This window comes from Jaculus jaculus, chromosome 3 (genome assembly GCF_020740685.1).
Source record: "Jaculus jaculus isolate mJacJac1 chromosome 3, mJacJac1.mat.Y.cur, whole genome shotgun sequence".
NCBI lineage: Eukaryota > Metazoa > Chordata > Mammalia > Rodentia > Dipodidae > Jaculus > Jaculus jaculus.
This window is the reverse complement of record NC_059104.1, coordinates 65,120,985-65,133,574: the sequence shown is the minus strand read 5'-3', so window position 1 is coordinate 65,133,574 and position 12,590 is coordinate 65,120,985.

The window sequence follows — 12,590 nt, the reverse complement described above, 5'->3', positions numbered from 1 at the left end:
TTTTATCCCATTTCGTAGGTTAATCTTTGCTTTATTCACCATGTTCTTTGATGTCCAAAAGCTTTGTAAGTTCATGAAGTCCCAGTGGTTGATTAGTGGTTTTACTTCCTGAGCACCTGGGGTTATATTGTGAAAGTCTCTGCCTATGCCAATATGTTGAAGAGTCTCCCTACTTTTTCCTCTAGCAGTTTCAGAGTTGCAGGTCTGAAATTAAGGTCTTTGATCCATTTGGACTTAATTCTTGTGCATGGAGAGAGGTAAGGATCTATTTTAATCCTTCTACAGATACATACCCAGTTTTCCCAACACCACTTGCTGAAGAGGCTGTCTGTTCTCCAGTGAGTATTTTTGGCATTTTTGTGGAAGATCAAGTGGATTGTAGCTACCTGGACTTACATCTGGGTCCTCTATTCTGTTCCACTGATCTACATGTCTGCTTTTGTGCCAGTACTATGCTGTTTTTATTACTACAGCTATGTAATGTAGGTTGAAATCAGGTATGGTGATACCACCAGCCTTATTTTTGTTGCTCAAAATTGTTTCAGATATTCAAGGTTCTTTGTGCTTCCAAATGAGTTTTTGGATTGTTTTTTCTATTTCTGTGAAGAATGCTATTGGAATTTTGATAGGGATTGCATTAAATGTGTAGATTGCTTTTAGTAAGATTGCCATTTTTTTTTTTTTTTTTGCAATATTGGTTCTTCCAATCCAAGAAAAGGGATGTCTTTCCATTTCCTAGTGTCTTCTGCAATTTCTACCTTGAGTGTTTTAAGGTTTTTATTGTGGAGATCCTTCACTTATAAGGTTTTTTTTTTAATTTTTAAATCTGTGTAGAATTTGGTAGTTTTCTTAGTACTTGTTAATATTTGCTTTTGGCAAGATTGCCATTTTCACAATATTGATTCTTCCAATCCAAGAACATGGGATGTCTTTCCATTTCCTAGGTCTTCTGCAATTTCTGTCTGTCTTGAGTGTTTTAAAGTTTTCATTGTAGAGATCCTTCACTTCCTTGGTTAGGTTTATTCCATGGTGCTTTATTTATTTTTATTCAATTGTGAATGGGAATGATTCTCTGACTTCATCCTCAGTGTGTTTATTGTTAGCATATGGGAAGGCAACTGATTTCTTTCTGTGTTTATTTTGTATCCGGCTACATTGCTGTGTTTATCAATTCTAACAGTTTGATGGTAGAGTCTTTAGGGTTCTTTATGCATAGAATCATATCATCTGCAAATAATAATAATTTTATCTCTTTCTTTCCAATTAGTATCCCTTTTATGTGTGTCTCTTGCCTTACTGCTATGGCTAAGACTTCCAGGACTATATTAAATAAAAGTGAAGACAGTGGACACCCTTGTCTTGTTCCTGAATTTAGTGGAAAAGCTTCATGTTTTTCTCCATTTGGTATTATGTTGGCTGTAGGTTTGTCATAAATAGCTTTTATTATGTTGAGATATGCTCCTTCTGTTCCCAGTTTGTGCAGGACTCTTATCATGAAGGGATGGTAGATTTTGCCAAATGCTTTTTCTGCATCTATTGAGATGATCATGTGATTTCTGTCCTTCAGTCCATTTATATAATGTATTACATTTATCAGTTTGAATATGTTGAACCATCTCTGCATCTTTGGGATAAATCCTACTTGGTCACGATAAATCATTTTTCTGATATTCTGTTTGCCAATATTTTGTTGAGAATTTTTGCATCTATGTTCATGAGGGGGATTGGTCTGTAATTTTTATATTCGATCTTTGTCTGGTTTTGGTATTTGGGTGATGCTGGCTTTGTAGAAGTAGTTTGGTAGGATTACTTCCTTTTCTATTTTGTGGAAAAGTTTAAGAAGCATTGGTGCTAGTTCTTCCATGAAGCTCTGGTAAAATTCACAAGTGAATCCATCTGGGCCTGGACTTTTTTCAGTTTGGAGATTTTTAGTAACTGCTTGGATCTCCATACTTGTTATAGGTCTATTTAAGTGGTTAATTTCATCTTGATTTAATTTTTGTTGGACATATAAATCAAGGAAATCATCCATTTGTTTAGTGAAGAATACATTCTTATATTATGTCCCTATGATTTTCTGAATTTCTTTGGTATCTGGTGTAATGATGCCTTTTAAATCTCTAATTTTATTAATTTATGTCTTTTCTTGCTTTCTTTTGGTCAGATTTGCTGAGAAATTATCAATATTGTTTATCCTTTCAAAGAACAATTTTTTTTAATTGATTCTTTGGATTTTTTTGGGGGGGGTTCTATTTCATTAATTTCTGCCCTAATCTTTGTTATTTCTTCCCATCTACTGATATTTGGTTTGCTTCGTTCTTCTTTTTCCAGTGCCTTAAGGTAGAACAGTAAGTTGTTTACTTGTTACCTTTCTAATTTCTTAATATTTATTTTATTTATTTATTTTTATTTTTTTTTCCTTTGGTTTTTTTGAGGTAGGGTCTCACTCTAGCCCAGGCTGACCTGGAATTCACTAAGGAGTCTCAGGGTGGCCTCGAACTAATGGCAATCCTCCTACCTCTGCCTCCCGAGTGCTGGGATTAAAGGCGTGTGCCACCACACCCGGCTCTAATTTCTTAATATAGGCACTTAACGCTATAAATTCCCTTTTAGGACTGCCTTCATTGTGTCCCAAAGGTTTTGGTATGTTGTGTTCTCGTCATTTGATTCTATGAGGTTTTAAAAAATCTTTTATTTATTTATTTATTTGAGAGAGAGAAGGAGGGAGGGAGAGAGACAGAGAGAGAGAGAGAGAGAGGGAGAAAATGGGCATGCCAAGTCCTCTAGCCATTGCAAATGAACTCTAGATGCATGTGCCCCTTGTGCATGTGGCTTACATGGGCTCTGGAGAGTCAAACTGGGATACTCTGGCTTTGCAGGCAAATGCCTTAACTGCTAAGCCATCTCTCCTGCCCCTGATTATATGAATTATTTTTATTTCTTCATTGACCCACTCATCATTTAGTAGTGTATTATTTAGTTTCCATGATTTTGTGTAAGGGCTATAGCTTTTCTTGCTATTGATCTGAAGTTTAATCCCACTGTGATCAGATACTGTGCAAGGAATTATTTCAATTTTCCTGTATTTGTTAAGACTTGCCTGTGTCCTAATATATGGTCTATTTTAGAGAATGTTCCATGTGCTGCAGAAAGAAAGTGTATTCTGCAGCATTTGGGTAAAATATTCTCTAGATATCTGTTAAGTCCATTTGTTCTATGACCTCATTTAATCCAGATGCATCTCTGTTTATTTTTTTGCCTGAATGACCTGTCAATTGATGAGAATGGGGTGCTGAAGTCACCCACTACAACTGTGTTTGGTGTTATCTGTGACCTTAGCATTTGTTTAATCAAGTTGGGAGCCCCCATGTTAGGTGCATATATGTTTAGGATTGTAATGTCCTCCTGTCAGATTGCTCCTTTAATGAATATAAGGTGAACTTCCCTATCTTTCCTAACTAATGTTGGTCTGAAATATACCCTGTCAGATATTAGGATAGCAACACCTGCTTGTTTTCTAGGCCCATCTGCTGGAAACACCGGTTTCCAATCTTTGTGGAAAGGTGAGTTTCTTGGAGGCAAAAAAATGGAAGGATTCTGCTTTTTTTAAAAAAAATTATTTATTTATTTATTTATTTGAGAGCGACAGACACAGAGAGAAAGACAGATAGAGGGAGAGAGAGAGAATGGGCACACCAGGGCTTCCAGCCTCTGCAAACAAACTCCAGACGCGTGCGCCCCCTTGTGCATCTGGCTAACGTGGGACCTGGGGAACCGAGCCTCGAACCAGGGTCCTTAGGCTTCACAGGCAAGCGCTTAGCCGCTAAGCCATCTCTCCAGCCTGGATTCTGCTTTTTAACCCAGTCTGCAAACCTGTGTCTTTTGGTTGGGGCATTGAAGCCATTGATATTTTAAAAAATTATTTGAGAGAGAAAAAGAGGGAGTGAGTGAGCAAGGTGGAGAGAGTGAATATGGGTGTGCCAGGGTCTCCTGTCACTGCAAATGAACTCTAGACTCATGAGCCACTTTGTTCATTTGGCTTCTCCCGTGTGCTGGATAATCCAACCTAGCTAGCATGGCAAACAAGTGCTTTCACAGTTGAACCATCTAAGCCCCAATTAATTAATTAATTAATTAATATTACTATTGGTTTTATGAGGGAGGGTCTCACTCTCCTGGAATTCACTATGTAGTCTCAGGGTGGCCTCAAACTCACAGTGATCCTCCTACCTCTGCCTCCTGAGGGCTGGGATTAAAGGCATGTGTGTTCCCATGCATGGTTTAATTTTTTTAAAATTTTTATTAGAATTTTCCATGATTATAAAAAAATATCCCATGGTAATTCCCTCCCTCCCCCCAGCTTAAATATTTTTTGAGGCATGGTCTCACTTTATCTCAGGCTGACCTGAAACTCATCCTATAGCTCAGGCTGGCCTTGAACTCATGGAGATCCTCTTCTATAAGCCTCCTGAGAGCTGGGATTAAAGGTGTGAGTCACTACATGTGGTTTATTTCTTTATTCATGGTCTTGTTAGAGTCTCTTGCTGTTGCAAGTTGCAAATGAACACCAGAAGCCACTTGTTGGTGCCTGACTTTCCATGGGTGCTGGGAATTGAAGCTTGGGCTGGCAGGCTTTGTTAAGCAAGCACCTTGAACCACTGGGCCATCTCTCCATGCCTTGTTCAGAAGTTTTATTTTATTTTATTTGTGAGAGAAAGGAGGCAGGAAGAGAATGGGAGTGCCAGGATCTCTAGCCACTGCAAATGAACTCTAGATACATGTGCCACCTTGTGCATCTGGCTTATGTGGCTACTGGGGAATTGAACCGGGGTCCCAAGGCTTCTCAGGCAAGCACCTTAAGTGCAAAGCTATCTCTCCAGCTCCCTCCATAAGAAGTGGGTTTTTTTTTTTTTTCATTTTTTGAGGTAGGGTCTTACTCTAGCCCAGGCTGACCTGAAATTCACTATGTAGTCTCAGGGCGGCCTCAAACTCACAGTGTTCCTCCTACCTCTGCCTCCTGAGTGCTGGGATTAAAGGTGTGCACCACCACACCTGGCTTAAATAAGAAGTTTTAAGTGATTTTTTTTTTTTTTTTTGAGGTAGGTTTTGCTCTAGCCCAGGCTGACCTGGAATTCACTGTGTAGTCTCAGGGTGGCCTTGAACTCAGTGATCCTCCCTCCTACTTCTGCCTCCTGAGTGCTAGGATTAAAGGCATGTGCCACTGCACCACTACACCTACCACTTATATTTGAGAATAGTTATTGCTCACATTATTTATGCATGATAAACTGAAGAAGAGTAGTTTGGAGTTAGTCTTACAATAATCATTAAACTGATTATTTTTTTAGTTCCTTCTAATCACTTTTAAACAGCTTGGACTGTTTAAACTAACTTTGTGATACCCCATCCTTCCCTTTGCTCAAATAGTTAATGCTTGAGTTTGTCTATTCTTGCCTCCCTTCCTTTGGAGCCTCAAAGAAGCTGTCTTTACCATCATCAAGTCTCCTTGAAGCCAAGTGAGGGGACTCTCAGGTGGCAGGAAACTAGAAACAGCTCCTGTGTGTTAAGCAGACATAGCTTCTAGACAGCCCCCAACTGACCCTATGGCTTGTTCTCAAGTGTATAAGCCTATGAGTTGCTGTTCTTTTATCCCCTAAGCTCAAGTCAGTTCAAGTGACTTTGGTGTACATTACAGAATTGCTGTTCAACTGAATTTAAATTGAATTGGCAAGTCAGTCTTCATGAGCTGTGGTATTAACCACCCTCTTCAAAGCCCAAAAGTAGATGCTGTGTAGGAGTAGCCTCAACTTTGGAAAATAACATAGTTGTGCAGTCATTTGAGCTGAGGATGGAAGGCAGTAAATAGTTGATTTTGAAATAAGGTTTATTCATCATCTTCAAAAAAGAGATAGAATCTCATGTCAGGCTCCTTCAAAGTACCAGAAGCCAACTGATACAGTGAGTGCCTGCATAGTTCATAAATACAAGTTTATATCCTCACCTCCAAGGTGAATGATATTAGGTGGAGCTCAAAGAGAAGGTCATGAGGGTGGAGTCCTCAGGAATGGGATTAGTGTCCTTATGAAAGGGGCTACAGGTGACTCTTTCTGCCATGTGCACAGACCTGAAGACCTTCATTAGAACACACAATGACAGCTTGGCATGGATTTATAGCCTCCAGACTGTGAGAAATATATTTCCATTGATAGGTCTCCTATAAAAAAAAAATAGACCAGGCTGTGCTCCTTTCTTGTGAGTTAGCCTTGGCAGCTTATGCTTCTCCTGAATAAAAGTTTTCATCTTTGCCTCAGAGTGGTTTGTGTGGTCTTGGTCACTCCCAAACCTTATATCTGGTCCCTTGACTCAAGTAGGAGGCTTCTGGTTGCCCTCTTGGGCAGCCAGACCTCCTTTTCCCCTGACCAGACCACTGAGCTGCTACTGACCTTAAGAAGGCCTGATACAGGCTCTCACACCCACCACAATTCGGCCTCAATCTTCTTCCTTTCTCCATCTGTGTCTCCATCTCCATCTCAGTAAGTGACCCTTGGCCTGCTCTCAGGTTAGTGCCCCTCATGGAAGCTATGCCAGCAAACCAGGCTACACACTTCTGGGTCCCAACCTCAGGTCTCAAGAAAGATGCACTCTTGACACCTCTGGGTCTCCTGTTTTCTGATCCACCATTTCCTACGGAGCACCTTTTGGTTTGGTTGCACCATCTTGGGACACTCTCCCCCTTCCTCCTCTTCCTCTCCCTCCTGCCTGAGGTTTAATCTTTCACTGTCAGCTGCTTACATCACACTAACAGGCTAAAAAGCCAACAGTTGTGACCTGTATGGTCTCTGCCCATGTGGGAGGTGCAGGTCCATTCACCCTAACAGGCCAAGGGGTCATATTGCTGTTCTGTGTAAGCCCAGTTCAAGCCCTGGTTCCTTTCTCTCACCCTCATTTTGCATTTTCCCTGTCTCACCCTTATTTTGCTTTTTCTTTGTCTCCTTAAGAACATAAAGCCTCTATGACTCTTGAACAACATCAAACCTCATCATCTGATCTTTCTCTTCAACTCTGCCTGCCTACTATATAATCTGAACAATAGGTCCAAATGGCCTGAGAATGGTACTTTGATTTCCAAATTCTCACTAATTTAAAAAGCTTCTGCCAGTGTACAGAGAGGTGGTCCAAAATATCCTATATTCAAGCATTTTTTCACTCTGTGTACACTGCCTTTTCTCTGCTCTACCTACTCTTCTCACCAGGTCCTTCTAGCCAAGCTCTCAGGAATGTGCTGTCATTCAACACCTCCCCCATACTCATCCTCACCTCTGCTTTTGACCTGGACACCATAGATGACCTCGCCCTAACAGCCCCTCCAGCTCTCTCAGCCTCTCCTGACCTCCTGCCTGGTAACAAGGTTTGATTTTGGTCTCCGGAGTGGTAGATAGAATAAAAATTTAAAGTAAAAACACATAGCTTTTGAATGAATGAAGGAATGAGGGGAAAATGGTTGTCTGGAGTCTATGAAAAGTGTACTTAAAATGAATGTGTATGTATGAGTATATACATGGCTCACAGCCCTAAGGCCGCCAAATGATTTCTGTTCTGAGCAGTGCCATTTCATTGTGGGGGCTGTTCTCCACCAAGTCCACTGTACTAGACAACATGGCCAACTTTCACTGTTGAGTGTCCCCCAAAAGGAACACTGAAAGTAATTAAGATCAGAGGCAACAACAACAACAAAATACAGAATTCTCCTACTCTTAAAGAGTTGTAAAATGGCAGGATCAGAAAGCTGCCTTATAGCCCTGAGGGAAATCTAAAACTATCCCTGGAATTTAAAAAATAAAAAAAGGAGGTTATGCTATCTCACTGTGTTACCAGGGGTAGAATGCTAGCACGTGGGGAAAACTGCTGTGGCTGGGACAGATTTCCATAGCAAGGACAAAAGTAGGGGACTTCCTATAAGAAATTTGCAACTGTTTTTAAGTTTACTTTATCTCTCTGTGCTTCTGTGGGATTACTAATAGAATAACATTCTCAAGATTTATGTTTAAATTTAGAAGTGCTTGATTGTGAGTTTGTAAGAAAACTTCTAATAATGCTCAAATCTACTTTCATATTTTAAGAAAAAAATGTGTTTCAAAAAAGTTATAAAACACAAAGTTCCAAAATCAATAAGTGATAGAATCTATATGTTTATTCTGGATAAATAGTGTAAGTCAAATCTGGTCTACTCTTTTACAGAAATGTTATTTCAAGCTGGGCATGGTGGCGCATGCCTTTAATCCCAGCACCTGGGAGGCAGGGGTAGGAGAATTGCCATGAGTCTGAGGCTACCCTGCGATTTTATAGTGAACTCCAGGTCAGCCTGGACTAAAGTGAAACCCTATCTTGGAAAAAATAGAAAAGAAAGAGTTATTTCAAAGGCCTTTTATTAAAAGTCTTATGGTAAGGACAATGAAAGCTTTTGTTGGTAGTTATGAGATGAACTGACTAAAGAAGATAAACTGGAGAGAAAACTTTAAATGTTGTATGTTAAGTGTTTGATGAAAAAGATTGTTACAGAGTGGTTACAGAGATTGTAGGTAAAAGAGTAAAAGCATGTAGATGAAGGTATAAGTAAAGTATGTAGATCAAGGAATGAGGAAGCTTAAACAGAAGGAAAGACAAACAAACAACAACAAAAACTCCACAAGTGACTTATTGTGATTTTGTTCTTAGAAAAAATGAGGAAGCTCCCCATGTCCTAGGAAAATCCACTGTATACACACAATGTCAATATAGTTTGTCTAAGCTTATATAACACTCATACATAAATATTTCATTACTTAAGCCTTAAAATTGTTCAATGGTAAAAGGTACTTATTTAAGAAATTACACTGTGTCTGTCATACTGTCTCTAATGTATGTTAAAATTGGGCTTGCTTGACTCAACAATGAATAGGTTTTATTTTATTCTTGAGCTATGTATAATCAGTCTCGGTCAAGGTTTCACTTAGTTCGTTGTCTCATTTCTGGTCCCTTAAATTCATTGCTTATAGAGTTATTGATACCTAAGACATGTTTCCTGCCCTGGAAAAATAATCTTAAATTGCAGTTCTGCTTCCAGTTTGGGGGACAATTGCTACTTACATTGGTATACAGACTAGTCAAAGTTGTTTTCAAATGCAGATGCCTACATCTTATATTGTCTTGCCTTTTTCCTGGCATACAATTTCTAGATTAAATCAACTGGCTTAAAATTACTGACAAAATAATTGGCAACATATTGCTTTCAAGGCTACTAAAATGTTCTGCCTATACTTATAACTGACAGATAGTTAAAAGATAGAATGTGTATGCTTTCTATGTCCCAGATATTGCTTACACTGTCACCTGACAACTAAATTTAAATATTAATCAGAATGATTTTAAACTATTGTGTCATTCTCTAACCAGATCTGCTTTGCTAACCAGATATGTTCTGTACCCTTTTAACTAATCTGTTTTGCTAAACTGATAAGTACAATCTCTCTGAGTAACTAATAACCATATGTAAAAGCCAAAATCAATTGGAAACATTGGAGTTAAAAGGATAACCAATATTTTGATTCCTGCTCTCAGGTCAAAAGGCCACAGGAGATGATGGGGACACTTGCCAACTTCTAGCCTTTGGTAAGTTACCTTTTTATTTTTATTTTTAATTATTTAGTTTTTGGTTTTTTAGGGTAGGGTCTCACTCTAGCTCAGGTTGACCTGGAATTCACTATGTAGTCTCAGGGTGGCCTTAAACTCACAGTGATCCTCCTACCTCTGCCTCCTGAGTTCTGGGATTAAAGGTGTATGCCACCATGCCTGGCTCTTACCTGTCTTCTTTTTTTAAAATTTTTTTTTGTTTTTAATTTATTTATTTGAGAGCGACAGACAGAAAGAAAGAGGCAGATAAAGAGAGAATGGGCACACCAGGGCCTCCAGCCACTGCAAAGGAACTCCAGATGTGTGCGCCCCCTTGTGCATCTGGCTAACATGGGTCCTGGAGAATCAAGCCTCGAACTGGGGTTCTTAGGCTTCACAATTACCTGTCTTCTTGATCAGAGAGGATATCGAGACCCAGAAATGGATTCCAAGTCAGTATATCTGCAATAGGAGAGTCATATTGGAGGAAAATCAGTCCTCCAGGCTTCCCAAAAGAGGGAGGTCCACTTGGTCAGCATGGCCTTGGCTTATCCTAGCAGATGACAATGCTGAGAGTCATAGAACTCCTCACAGGTCCCTAAAAGTCTCTCCTACAGCATCATTATTGACCTCCAAAATATACAGTTAATTCTGGCAGCCTAAATGGTCTTAATCACTCAGTAAGAAAAACAGAACTACAAAATATAAACAAAGACTCAGACTGATAGGCTCCCCTGTCTGATGCTGGCTTACAATACTAAACTCTAACATTAACTCATGCCTTCTGCCTCTGCCTGTCCCTGATTACTTCTGAACTTCACCTAATCTGGCCCCAGCTCCTCCCACTTGCCTTAGCCAGAATCAGAACTATTCTTTGGGGCCCTTCCTTCCTTAGCTCCTACCCTACCTCATCCAGTGATATAAGTACACTGCCACCCCAAAGTGCACTCTAAATCTTAAACTCTCATGTTCCTACTCATGCCCTGATCCCAAAATCCTCCTCTTGAATACACTGATGCCCCTCTGCCTCCTCTCTCTTGCAGCAAGCCTCTGAGTGCTCACCCTCCCCTTGTGCCTGGCATTTTGTTTTGATGTCACAGCTATTGACAAGGGTAATAAGCTCCTTAATTCTTTCTTATGTCCTTCCATGGGGTCTACAGAGCCCATCTTCCTCACCTCTATAACAGATGTCACAAGTGACTGCCCCAAAGCCAGCTCCAATATAGGGATGGCACGAGGGAAGCCTCTCCCTTGCTCAGAACCAAGTGGTAACAGCATGCTACACTGGCACTATCAGAGGGTGCTCACTATCAATATCACCACTCTGCCACCTCTAGTCACCATGAAACTGCCTCCTCATCACCTGCTTTGAAGGGAGATCCATTGACTGCATTATCCAGTCTCTCTCATAAGAACTCCTCTGCCCCTATGGTTGGCATGAAGAAATTAACCTTCATCTCTTATCATTAACAAAAGGCTGGCATGTTGGGTTGGGACAGGCTCCCACATGGAGTCAGCAAGGACAGCAGGATGTCAACAGACACAAGAAAGTGGTTTATCCACAGTTCTCAAGAAACTGCCCAGCCTAACAATGCTCCAGGTCATGGTTTCCTGCCCTCTTATCTCGTAAGCCACCTGGTCACTGGCTATCTGAGATCTGGTCTAAAGGAGCCTTTCTTATTCAGATTTTCCCCTTCTTCACCTTCCCCCAGCTGAAGCCCTATAAAGTCCACTATGTGAAAACTCAGGTGGGCTGTGTTCCTCTCTTGTGAGTCAGCCCTGGCAGCTTGTGGTTTTCCTGAATAAAAGCTTTCATCTTTGCCTCAGGAAAAAAAAAAAAAAAAAAAGCGCCAGGCTACCAAACGTTGCACCCAAATAAAATGTACCCAGATTAGTTGTGATATTGCCAGGTGAGGGTCTCACCAGCTCAGAGCCATTTCCTTGTATGCCATGGTGCTGAGGAATAGCTTTGGTAAGGAAAGCTTGATGAGTGCTACACAGCCATTACTTATGTACTTAGCTACATGTATCCCAATGTACTGAAGAGACTGAAGTGCCTGCCTCCCAGGGAATGACCAAGAGGATGTCTTTGCTTCATCCACTCCCAGCACTTTGTGGGCAAGCAGGCTGGAGTAGGCACTGGAAGAGAATGAACCACAAAAGTGATATTCCTGACTGTTTGAATTGGTGTCCAAGGGTGACACACAGTAGGGCTACACTTTCTCCTTTCCATTTTCCCTCTTGGGACTTTCAAACCAAGTAGGACCAAAGTTGGGAAACTGATAGTGAGGAGGTATGGGATGTAAGGCTGGTCAGGTATAGGCTGGCAGCATTGGTGGCTCTGGTGGCGTTGTGGGGGCTGGGGAGACCTGGCCTGGAGCCACCTTAACTCACGGGCTCTAAGCCCAGTGGGATAGTACTTTAAGCCCTATCAATATTTACCGGTTTAATCCCACACTGGAGTTACTGTTCAGTCTGTTTGTTCACCAATCACTACAAACCAGTATCAGATTTCCTTAGTCCTTTTCATCTGGTAATGGCTTTTTTGATCATTTGCTCTGAAGTGGCTAAAAATGAAAGGTGTGAAGTGCAGGTTACTGTTATTATTCAGTGACACTAGCTCTAAGAGCAGACTCCATAGTAAACATTTACTGAGACTCTGTCAAGTGGCAGGCTCTCAGCCAAGTCACTTTATACTTCTCACCCCCCCTCCCAGCACTGTTGGAAACAGGTACTGAATGGCCCCTGACCTATGATGCTATGAGGGTGTGAAAGTGTTACACACTCAGCAGAAACTGCACTTTAGTTTTGAACATGGAGCTGTCCCCTGAAGAGTGGCATGCAGTCTGATACATCACAGCAGCTCCTAGTCAGCCAGTGATCATATGGGTAAACACCACACTCCACATTGCTGCTAAGCTAGGATGTTTGATAGGTTAGGT